Source organism: Micromys minutus (genome assembly GCF_963924665.1).
Source record: "Micromys minutus genome assembly, chromosome: X".
Lineage (NCBI taxonomy): Eukaryota > Metazoa > Chordata > Mammalia > Rodentia > Muridae > Micromys > Micromys minutus.
Genome location: NC_137970.1, coordinates 30,055,454 through 30,068,609, shown reverse-complemented (window position 1 = coordinate 30,068,609; position 13,156 = coordinate 30,055,454). Strand labels below are relative to the sequence as shown.

The 13,156-nt window shown below is 37.7% G+C and overlaps 1 protein-coding gene across 1 annotated transcript in view; it reads left to right on the top strand.

Moving 5' to 3' along the window:
* Positions 1 to 13,156, top strand: part of MAP3K15 (mitogen-activated protein kinase kinase kinase 15) — a gene marked incomplete at both ends in the record, with an annotated part of 129,869 nt that overhangs the window by 16,752 nt on the left and 99,961 nt on the right. The gene's annotated exons all lie outside the window — the stretch shown is intronic.

The following is a 13,156-nucleotide window of genomic DNA, read 5'->3' as shown; positions in this document are numbered from 1 at the left end:
TTACTACCTGTTCTTCCTTAAGTGTCCAGATTTGCACTAAACAAATTCCTGCACTTGTGTCATTTCATCACCATGTTGCTTTGAACAGGCTAAAGAAACTGTCACCTTAAAAACATTTCAACAGATCACCTACCTCCTCAGAGATTATCCCCAAATTACCCTACATTAAAAAAAATAGCCTGGCAGTGGTGGTGCACACCTTTAATTCCAGAGTTCTGGAAGCAGAGGCAGGAATATCTCTCAGTTGAGGCCAACCTGTTCTAGAGCAGGTTCCAGGATGGCCAAAGCTATCCAGAGAAACTCTGTCTCAAAAAACAAAACAATTTTATTTTATGTATATGGTTGTTTTGTCTGCATGTCTATTTGTGTACCATGCATTGTCCAGGAAGTCCAGAACTGGAATTAACACATGGTTGTGAGTTGCCATGTGGGTGCTGGGAATTCGTCCTTTGAAAAGCAATTGGTACTTTTAACTGATGAGCCATCTCTCTAGCTCTACCTGTTGAAGGTACACCAAGTTGCTTCCCACCACCTTCTGATGTATGTATGTCATTATGGTTTGAGAAACTGTAACCTAGACTCAGGAATAAACCCTTGGATCAAAGCTTCTTTCTCAACCCTTCTAGAATGGGAGGCTTTGGTATCTCTTTTCCTATTTCACTTGGAGTTCCTCCAGGGATGTGGTAGAAAGGGTCCAGGAGATGAGGTTCTCAGGAGGGCACCCTCTTTAGGAGAGTGTGAGCTTTATGTGACTACCTCTTCAAAGGGTACCACTGAGCAGCTGAGACACTCAGGACTCCCACAGAACTCCACAAATGAGATGAAAATTTCTTCTACACCCAGGGATGACATTTTAGAAATAACGTGACTACCATTGGAATTGAAAACATGTACTTTTAGAAAATAAGACATGAGAATGGTTTGGAGTTCCTCTTCAGAAAAGAAATGGGAATACACATGCCTTTCTGGCATATCCGCCTAATCACCCAGGAATTCTCTTGACATTTATAGTAATTCTGACTATATCTTAGCTTCTTTTTTCCAGTGCGGTTTGCTTGTTTGGGAATGACCTATTCTAGAGGATTTGGCTACAACTACTTCTGCTACGGTTGGCATTTCATTAGAATTCAGTGCCCAGAATTCTCCCAGATTGAGAAGGTGTAAAGTGTCAGAGAATTCAGAAAAATTAAGAAAATTACTTAATTTTCAATTAAGGTAACTTGAAGGAAACAAAATAGCATCAACTAGGAAGGATTCAGGGGAAATAAATATGGAAGTGCTTGTATTCATGTTTATCCTTCCATAGTCTTTTCTTTATGGTGTTAAAAGAGAGTTACTTTTTCCACTCCATATGGCATAGCAGTAAGGCGAAGTAGAATGGTTTACATCACCAGAATGGACAGCTTGCAGCTAATGGTGATTAAACATGGAAACAAAATGGCAAAGTAAATTGGTTGAATTTTAAGACTAGTTTTCTCAGTTATCCTCTGTCTATTAATTGGGTACTGCAATCATATGACATCACAGAGAAACTGATAGAATTGTTGGTATGAGCGATGGTTTGTATGTACTTAGCCCAGGGAGTGGTACTATTACTAAGTGTGGCCTTATTGGAGTAGATGTGTCACTGTGGTTGTGGACTTTAAGACCCTCACCCTAGCTTCTTGGAAGTCAGTCTTCCACTAGCAGCCTTCAGATGAAGATGTAGAACTCTCAGCTCCTCCTGCACCATGGATGCTGCCATGCTCCCACCTTGATAATGGACTGAACCTCTGAACCTATAAACCAGCCCCAATTAAATGTTAAACTTCTAAGAGTTGCCTTGGTCATAGTGTCTGTTCACAGAAGTAAAATCCTAAGACAGCATGTGATCATTTTGGAAAGAGTAAACATACATACACCCTTTCCCCACTACTACCATAGTCATAAGTAGTGAGGTGTAAATCAGCTGTACTCTGAGCATGAAGATATATTGTCATGTTTAAAATAATGTGCATATAAATGAAAATCAAACTGTTTTGAGGTCTTCAAGGAGTAGTTTGTTGCTTCTAGAATTGTGTTTGAAAATGTATTACTTTCAGGTAGATATGAAAGAGGGATAGGCATACTCATATTCATTTTCAGGAACAATGCTGTTAGGGATTTGAAAGATAATAAGCACATTCCAGTCTTCAGACTGTGACATCCTCAGCTGTTCTGGGCTCCTTTGCTCTTTGGGACAATTCATGTTCACTCCTATTGGATAATTCTTGTATTCTCATACCATTGGTTTGCATTTTATGCTTTACTTAGATATAATGTACAAACCATAAATTCTACTTGTTCTAAGCCCACTGTCTCTCTTGGGGATTTTTAATAAATTATAGAGTTGTTCAACTATTGCACTGATCCAATATTGAAATTAGTTCCCAAACTTCCCACAGTAAGTATACAACCCAATTAAAAATGTGAAAAGTAGCTAAAGTAACATCTTATGTGAACTATCTTTCCACTTATTTTATTTTAGTTGTCTTTCCTTCAGCCTCAAGCAACTGCTAATCTCTGCCAATAGCATTTCATAGTTTTCAGAATACACATTTTTTTAACCTCCTGGTTTTAAATCCAAGTAGACATTATTATTTTGGTTGTTCTTATAAGTGAAATTATTTATTTTTTAAAATTGATTATAAAAATGCACTTTTCACAACAAATCTTTTAATACCACATTTAGTTGATGATTTAAATATTTAAAACCTACAAGGTCTTTTAGGTTTTGGGGAGGTTTCTTTGGTCAGAGTTCTAAGAAAGTGACTTCTCACTTTTGCTGTGTTTTATTTATATTAAATGTTGTGCTGGTTTCTAGATAGTCACTATCAATATTTTATCAATTTAGAAAGCATGTTTGTGGATGGTGCAGGTGCACACCTTTAACCCTATCACTTAGGAGGCAGAGGCAGGTGGATCTCTCTGAGTTCCAGGACAGCCAAAGTATACAGAGAAACACACACAGACACACACACACCAAACAAGAAAGTATGTTTATATTGTGGCAGATCAAGATTGCATTTTTATAAAAGGAAAGGATTAAAAATGTAGCCAGTCCTGACGGGCTGTTTTATCTATTAAACCTTGGAGCTTCCTGGTACTTTGTCACTAGTGTGCATATTCTGCAACTTCCTTTGTTCTAGTTTTCCTTCACATGTGTTAATTTGTGTGGTTTACTGGAAGCACAGTCTGAGACTCAGTTTTGGGACCAACAGGCTCATTAAGAAATGCCTTTGGGGGCCACACTGGGCAAAGGGAGGCGATGAAGCCAGATTGGGCAGATATGAGTGGAGCTGTGGTGCTGCCCCAGTGATAGTGATAGCAGTAGCCAGGTTCTCTGGGAGGTCTGAGTTTGGAAGGGTTTTTCTGTGCTCTCCTCAGCTGTCAAGAGATGCCCCAGTTTCAATATTTTTGTATTCATACACCCCTGGAAGGACTGTAACCTTGGGTGAGGTCTATTTTGTCACTGACAAAAGTTCCAGAAGGATCTGACACCACAGCTGGCCTGCGGAAGAGCTCCCAGCGGGTAGGGATCTGGATAATGCACCTGGGTATGCACTGCACTATAAGCATTACATTGGAGAATACACCAGAAGTACAGAAGTCATATGTACCTCAACGGTAAGGAATTCATTCCTCAGGCTGATAAGCACAGAAGTATATTTTTTAGTTGGATTGAGGGTTTATTACCTGAAAAATATATAACCTTAACAGAGAGGAAAGACTATACCGTCTCTATATTTCAGGAGAATTATTTGGTTGTATGTTCCATTGGATGTTTATAGAAGAAATTAAAGAACACTAGACCTTATTTTCACTTGGCATGTCCTAATGTTAGAGTACAAGTTGTTTGTATAAAAAAAAAAGGTTAATTTTCCAGGCTAGGATCACATTATTAAAAAGCACCATTTTATTAAAAACTAATCTGGTTCTTGACCTTTGAACTAGGTGATTTCTTTTTTCTGGAAAGTAGGATTTAAGAGAAATGCATTGTTCTTGGTTAAGTGATTATCTTTATAATCCCAATGAATTAAAAATTCTTTGAGAAACAGTATTGGGAGCATTGTTTTATATTCTGGACATCTCTGATATATGGGTATGGTTAAGCCCATGTTCAGGATTTTTTCTAATTTTGCCCTCCTTGCTTTTAACATTTGCCATGGCTTCAGAGCCAAAATTACCAGACATGATATCTTAGTTTCTTTTCCTCTTTCTGTGAGAAAATACTCGGACAAAAACAACTAAAGAAAGAAAGGGTCTGTCTTGGCCCGCAGTTTGAGGGTGCAGTCTGTTATTGCAGGGAACTAGCTGGTGATATCACGTCCACAGTCAGGAAGAAGAGAGACATATTAATGCTACCAGTCAGCTCCCTTTCTCCATTTATGCAGTTCAGTCACCCATCCAAAAAATGTCACCCAAGGTGAGCAGGTCTTCTCACTTCATTGTAATGGAGATAGCCCCCAGTGGGCTATCTCCCAGGATATTCTAGATTCTATATAGTGTTTGGGGAACACTTGAGGGAAAAATTAAATTGCTCTTTTCCATATCCTTTGGTCTATCTGAGTTCAAGTAAAGATTTCTACTCATTTTAGTAAAGGTTCAATTTCAAGCAAGGCTACGACCCATAGATAGATGGAGAATGAGTAATTTTACTTTCTACATAGTGATGGTCAGTTTTAATTGTTGACATGATGAATCTAGAACCCCCTAGGAACAGTGATTCTAGACTCAGGGATTATCTTGAGCAAGTTTGCCAGTGGGAGGTTGTCATAATTACATTAATTAGTATGGGACAACTCAGCTTAAATGTGTGTTGGGGGGTAGTCTCTGTGTTTTGACCCTGAATTATTTTAGAGGAGAAACACCTGAGTAGTAGGCATGCTAGCATATTCATAGAATATCAATCAGTCCCATTCAAACTCGCCTTCAGAATATTGGATTTCCATATCTTCTGTCATTTCTACCCTACCTTCAATCTCTGTTAGAGCCTTTTTGACTCATTTCTTTGATCTTGTTGTTCTTATATGTAAGGGTACTTGGGAAGTACAAACCATCAAACTTTTCTCATTACCTTCTAAATGGAAGACCATCATCAGAACCACATAATTGATACTGTATTGTACCTACTAAGTGAGTAAGTTTTTGGATCCAAGACAGTAGTGTTATTTCTTTAAGGCATAGTTCACAGGCCATAAAATTTATCATCACTCACCTGTTTGTTTAGGGCATCTTCTTTAAATTTATTTAAGGATTTTCAGAATTGTTTTAAAGTGACAGTTTCCAGAATTTTTGTAAAGAAGAGACAGGGCCTGGGACTTGTTTGGCTCTGTAGTAATCTCGTAGTCAGTTGGTTAACATTGCTGAGTTTAGATTTCCTCATCTATAAAATGATTAATTAATTGGGTGACTTCTGAGCTTTGTGCTAGCTCTAAAATAAAATAGCTTTTTATTTACCTTGAAGTGGCATAATACTACAGTTGTCCTATTGAAGTTCTTTATATCTTCTATGCATTTGATCCTCTTTTGACCATATACACACAAGAAGAGTAACATTATAGAGTGAGTGCCCTTCGCGTTGATCTTGGCAAAAAAAAAAAAAAAAAAAAAAAAAAAAAAAAAATCAGCTTACATTTTCCTAGATAAACAATTGTGTTCATTTTAATGTTTTGTGGGTAGACAAAGATATTTATTAAGCTTAAATAAACCTTGTATTTACTTTTGGATTCTAATCAACTTGGGCTTTCTTCCTCAGTAGATTGACCATGTCATATAGGGTCACATTAAATAATTTTTAAAAAGTATTCCAACATATTTCTTGGTTTGCTAAATCTTCTCAGTCTTCTGGATATTTTTCACTTGTATTTTAAGAAGTGAATCTCTTAAGACTCGTATTCTGTTAACATTCATCTGTAAGTGCTCAGAACTCAGTTTATTTTGGATTTACAAAATCACTGTTTATCTGCCCCTAAAGAGTTTTTTCTCTTCTGACTCAAATAAATAGTGTCAGTATAAAATTTTTTCTAGAAGGTCAAATGTAAAGGTCATTCATTATAAAGTTAGTTTGCACTATTTTATTTGCTTCAAAGAATTCATTCATAAACCCTGTGTTTGCTGACAACTAGTTTTGCTACCTGCTGCTAGCCATAAAATAAAGTAGGTGCTAGTATAATGGGGGCCATTGGTTTGTGTCTTAGTTAGGGTTTTACTGCTGTGAACAGACACCATGACCAAGATAACTCTTATAAACAGCAACATTTAAAGGGGGCTGGCTTACAGTTCAGAGGTTTAGTTTATTATCATCATGGTAGGAAGTGTGAGAGCACACAGGCAGGCACGGTGCTGCAGGAACAGAAAGTTCACATCTTTATCTGAAGATAATAGAAGGAAACTGTGAACCACACTGGGTGTTGCTTGAACATAGGAGACCTCAAAGCCCACTCCTACCTTGATACACTTCTTCCAACAAGACCACACCACCTCATAGTGCTACTTTATGGGCCAAGCAGTCAAGCACATGAATTTTATGGGAGCTGTACCTATGAAAACCACCATTTTGTGTTTCCATTCTAGGACAATTGGCCACTTTGCCTGAAGCATTTGTAGTAAGTAGAAGCTGCTAAGGAGAAATCTTAGCAGTCCTTGGTTAGTCATGATTGAATACAGTGGATGTGACTGTTAGCCTTAATTGTGAACTTGGGCCAGAAAAGATAGCTCATCAGGTAAAGTCACTTGGTGCCAAGTTCAATCCCTAGAATCCACATAGTAGAAGGAGAGAACTAACTATATCTTGTGTCCACATGCTATGGCACAATGAAGCCCCTCTATATACACAGTAGAATGTATTCTGGATGTGACACAACCTAAAATCAACCAGGGAACAGCTCAGTGAACAATTCTCTGGCTTGTGTTAGCTTATGGACATTTCCTGTGAGACATTTTTCTTAGTTTGGCTGATTGAGATGAGATGGTCTACCCTGAATGCAGTTGATATACCATTTCATGGGCAGGGCCCTGAAAGGGAGCTAAGCACTAAATATGTTACACATAAATTCCACCTAGCTCTTTACTATGGATGTGACTAGATGCTTCAAGTTCCTGTCTTGAATTCTCTGCAATGGTGGACTGTAACCTGGGATTGAAATCTGAACAAACCTTTCTCCCTTAAAGTTGTGTTTTCTCAGGTATTTTATTACAACAACAGAAATGAAATTTAAAAGGGAGTGGGGACACCCAAGTGGAAACCCTAATATGCTCTGCTTTCTGGGGCTCTCTTGAAGAATCCAGGCAACGGCTTCCAAATGAAGTGTACTCCACAATCATAGAAAACTACCTGTGACTCTCCCAGGGCCACAGCTAAGACATTCTGTGTGATGCATATGGAAATAGTTACGAGTGTTAGTTCTTAGCACACAAGGAATAATATACCCCTCTTTTTCAGACTGCAGGAGTCTGTAACTTTTGGATTTTGAGAATATGTTTTAATATTCTTAGACAAAAAGGCTTATAAAGTAAAGCAATTATATTGAATTATAGTCAAGTTAATTTAAAAGGGTATACATAGTAATATCCATGCTATTTTACTAACGTATTAAATACAATTAAATGGCAGATCTAGAACAGTCATAATTTTGTAGTAATGACAGAGATGAATGGTATTTTTGAGATCTCTATAGGCACTATGATAGGTAAAAGTCCATTATTTCTATTAGTGACAAAGCCTTTGGTTTTGCTAATACTACTAAAGCAATTTTACCTACATTTCTAATGATGTGTCACGTTTCAGTTGAAGGCACATGATCAAGATGAAATTTGTCTCATTCATGTTTGAAGAACTTCGAGAATTAATGGATCCCCTGGTTCAAAACCACTATGATTTTCTAATGCTTATTGGATGCCCACAAAGCGTGCCACAAAATGCCCATATTAATGCTACCCCTACCTGTTGAAGTTGACTCTCTTATTGTCCCCATTTTAAAATCAGATTAAAATAAATTTCATATAGATAAGTACACTTTCCAAGATCATCCATCTATATTGAGTGGAGCTTTATTTAATCTTTAGTCCTTTGAAGTTTTCAAATTGCTATGTTTGAAATGCAGGAAGACTATCACTATTGATGTGTTTCTTGTTCACCTGGCTTCTGAAAAATGAAAAACAAAACATGGTTGGCTTCAGCTGAAAGGATGAAAAGCTCTCACATTCTTTTCCTTTGCTGATACAAAGATAAATTTTTATTGGTATTTAGGCAACATACCTATACAAACAAAACCCCTTAATTTTCTTCAGGTAATTTTGCAACCAGGAAGCTACCTTTAGGAAAAGACCACAGTACAAAGGCATTGTTTGCAAATATATTTGTTTTAAAGTGATACTTCTTTTTTTCAAATCAAACTGGAAGTAGCATAAGATAATGTTATATTAGGCAGGCACTGAAGATGATGTATAGTGCTTTTACTATGTTTAGATATGCGCTTTCAATTCCTGATCTTTCCAGCCCTTGGTCCTACCAAGGCTTGATGCCCTAGTGTAGGGGAATATCAGGGCAGGGAGTTGGGAGGGGTGGGGGTGGGGTGGGGGGCACCCTCATAGATGCAGGGGTTTATGGAGGGGAAACCAGGAAATCGGTTAACATTCCAATGTAAATAATATATATCCAATTTCAAAAGATGGTGTGAACTTTAGAAATTTGTGCTTATGAAAATCATCTGTTATTTAACCTAGTGATAGTATAAGACAGTTTGTTCACAGTTTGATATTTACAACTAGAAATAGTTTTGGAAAATTCCACTTGCTAGGCTAGTAAGTAAAATCTCGAGGGGATAGATTCCTCTACCTAACTCTTCAGTGTCAGAGACCAATGGTTTTTCCTCAGCCTCCTGACCTCACTCACTCTACAATAATCTAATTCTTAGAAATATACAGAGTTTCTAGGATAAGGCTTACTATGAATGTGGCAGGAATCTGAGTTGTGATACTTCTCCATGGAGTAAACTAAGCTACTTTTGTTAAAGTTCATGAGATTTTTCCATTTATAATTATAAGCGTTCAAAATGGCTGATCCTAGTTCATTATTGGATGTATGCTATGCTAATCATTGGTTTTCCTTTTAATTTCTTGTATGTCTACCCATAAAAGTCTGAATGTGTTCAGTCCTTTGAAGGTGTGTGGGATTGACGGTTCCCTTCCTAAGAACAGTGCATTCTTAAGGCTGCTTTCATCTGGAGTTTATGAATTACCTTTAAGCTGCAGTCATAAGTCCAAATTTCTCTCTGACAACTTTCTTAAACTTTGGGATGGTTTCTAAAAGATTTTCTCAAAGGAGGTATTTTTACCTTCCAAAGTGTTAAGATTCCTGCTGTCTCTCCAGTCCTGTTTATTAAACTCACCAAGCTGATTTCAGAGTTCATGCATTTCCTTTCTTTCTCCTCATTTTTCTCTAAAGGTGGCTAAACATTTGCTCCCAACTGAGCGCCTCTCCTAGCTGCAGGGAAGCCTTCATCAGTCCCTGCTGCTATTGGCTCTCCCTTCTTGAGCAAGAATCTCTCACAGCACACATCCTGCTTGTCGAAATACTGTTTTCACACGTTATTAGAGTTTCAGCAGGACTAGAGCTAAGTTTACTCCTATGCTATTTGGAAAGATAGGTTTGCAGAAGAGATAAGGCAAACAAGATTTCAGCAGAGATGTTTGTTTCAGAAGTCTGTATAAATAGATTCTGTTCTTGTGCCTTTAATCTGCCTTCATGTTACAGAAGCCTGGGATTATTTAACTATGATATTTATAAAGATTTTTGTTTTGATGATGTCTTTTGTTTTGTCATTGCTCAGACTAATCTGAAATTTTCTATGTAGCCCAAATTTACAGCAATTTTCATGCTTCGTTGTCCTGGGTGCTGTGACTATAGAAGTGAACCACCATATCTGGCTTAATTGTGTCTTTCAAATGAAACTGATAAGAAAATGTGCATATGTCTGTGGGAGGGAAGAAGTATTGATTGATCTTTCTGTTTGATGTTTTTTGCTTCTTTTTGTCTGAGGATTCAAGCACCATTTTGGTGTCTTCTTTATTCCAGTACATTATTCCCACTTGTATTTTTTGTTTTTCTTGTTGTCAAATATACTGTATTTTTACATTAGATTTTTAAACAATACAAGAACTTAGCAATCACACAGTATTTTATTTTTACACTGCATAAAGATCAAACTCAGGGTCTTATATATAATAGGGAAACAGGTCTACCACTGAGCAATTTTCTTAGTTCTTGGTTCTTTGAGACCTGGTCAAGCTAACGAATTCAACTTGGCCTTGAACTAGTTAGGTATCTCAGGCTAGCCTTGAATGTGCAATCCATCTGCTTGTGCCTCCTAAGGGCTGAGATGATATGTGTGCCAATACCTATAAATGAATTTACTAGCCTCACCTCTTACCTCTGCTCAAGTACATGAAATGTCAACCCAACTCATTCATTGTTTGTCATACATAAGAACTTAGATATTATTTTGTTGAAATTCCTTTATCTATAACAGTTTTCCTTGTTGCTTTTAAGATTGTATGTCTTGTCTTGGTAAGGATTTGTGTGTGCAGGTATAGATTTATATGGAGGGTAGAAGATGTGAGGTATCCTCTTATTACTCCTTGCCTTGTTCCTTTGAAACAGGGTCTCTCACTGAACCTAGAGCTAGGCTAGCAGCCAGTAATTTTGTCTCTGCCCTTAACAGCACCAGGCTGATAGGTGAGCAGCCATACCTGACTTTTTATGTAGGTGTTTGGATCTGAATTCATCCTTTCTTCGATCTCTGTTCCTCTATTTGACTTTGTATTTTCTCCCATGAGTGCTTTCTTATCTCTTTGAAGAAGGACCGAGGCTTCCACATTCTGGCCTTTCTTCTTTTTGAGCTTTATAAGATCTGTGAATTGTTTCTTGGGTATTCAGAGTTTTAGGGGCTAGTATCCGCTTATCAGTGAGTGCATACCATGTGTGTTCTTTTGTGACTCGGTTACCTCACTCAGGATGATAGTCTCTAGTTCCATCCATTTGCCTAGGAATTTCATAAAGTCATTGTTTCTAGGAGCTGAGTAATATTCCATTGTATAAATGTACCACAATTTCTGTATCCATTCATCTACTGAAGGACATCTGGATTCTTTCCAGCTCTGGCTACTATAAATAAGGCTGCTATGAACGTGGTGAAGCATGTGTCCTTGATATATGTTGGAGCTTCTTTTGGCTATATGCCCAGGAGTGTATAGCTGTGTCCTCAGGTAGAACTATGTCCAATTTTCTGAGGAACCACCAGACTGACTTCCAGAGCGGTTGTACCAGCTTGCAATCCCACCAGCAATGGAGGATTGTTCCTCTTTCTCCACATCCTCACCAGCATTTGCTATCACATGTGTTTTTGATCCGAGCCATTCTGACTGGTGTGAGGTGGAATCTCAGGGATGTTTTGATTTGCATTTCCCTGATGACTAGGGATGTTGAGCATTTCTTTAGGTGCATCACAGTCATTCAGTATTCCTCACTGGAGAATTCTTTATTTAGCTCTGTCCATCAATTTTTACTAGGATTATTTGATTCTCTGGAGCCTAACTTCTTCAGTTCTTTGTATATATGGAATATTAGCACTCTATCAGATGTTGGATTGGTAAAGATCCTTTGCTCAATCTTTTAGTTGCTGTTTTCTAATCTTGACAGTGTCCTTACCCTTACAGAAACTTTGTAGTTTCATGATGTCCAATTTATCAATTCTAGATCTTAGAGCATAAGCCATTGGTGTTCTGGTCCGGAAATTGTCCTGTGCCTATGTGTTCTAAACTCTTCCCCACTTTCTCTTCTATTAGTTTCAGTGTACCTAGTTTTATGTGGAGATCTTTGATCCACTTGGACTTGAGCTATGTACAAGGAGATAAGAAAGGATCAATTTTCATTCTTTTGCATGCTGACTGCCAGTTGAACCAGCACCATGTGTTGAAGAGGCTGTCCTTTTTCCATTGAATGTTTTTAGCTCCTTTGTCAAGAATCAAGTGACCATATATGTGAGGGCTCATTTCTGAGTTTTCAATTCTGTTCCATTGATCTACCTGCCTGTCTCTGTACCAGCATCATGCGGTCTTTATCATGATTGATCTGTAATACAGCCTGAGGTCAGGGATGTTGATTTCCCTGGAAGTTCTTTTATTGTTGAAAATAGTTTTCCCTATTCTTGGATTTTTGTTATTTCAAATGAATTTGCAAATTGCTCTTTCTAGCTCTGTAAATAACTGAGTTGGAATTTTTATGAGGATTGCATTGATTCTGTAGATTGCTTTTGGCAAGGTGGCCATTTTTACGATGTTGATCCTTCCAATCCATGAGCATGGGAGATCTTTCCAACTTCTGAGGTCTACTTCAATTTCCTTCTTCAGAGATTTGAAGTTCTTGTCATACAGATCTTTCACTTACTTGGTGAGGGTCACACCACAGTATTTTATATCGTTTGTGACTATTGTGAGGGGTGTCATTTCGCTAACTACTTTCTCAGCCTGACAGTCTTTTGAGTAGAGGAAGGCTACTGATTTGTTTGAGTTAATTTTATATCAAGCCACTTTGCTGAAGTTGTTTACCAGCTGTATGAGTTCTCTGTTGGATTTTTTGGGGTCACTTAAGCATACTATCATATCATATGCAAATAGTGATGTTTTTACTTCTTCCTTTCAGATTTGTATCCCTTTGATTTCCTTTTGCTGTCTAATTTCTCCAGCCAGGACTTCCAGTACTATGTTGAATAGGTAGGGGGAGAGTGGGCAGCCTTGTCTGGTCCCTGATTTTAGTGGAATTGCTTCAAGTTTCTCACCATTTAGTTTGAAGTTGGCTATTGGTTTGCTGTATATTCTTTTACTATCTTTAGGTATGAGCTCTTGATCTTTCCAAGACTTTTCACATGAAGTGGTGTTAAATTTTGTCAAATGCTTTCTCAGCATCTAGTGAGATGATCGTTTTTTTTCCATTGAGTTTGTTTATATAAGTAGATTACATTGATGAATTTCTGTATGTTGAACCATCCATGCATCCCTGGGATAAAGCCTACTTGGTCGTGATGGATGATTGTTTTGATGTGTTCTTGGATTCGGTTTGCAAGAATTTTATTGAGTA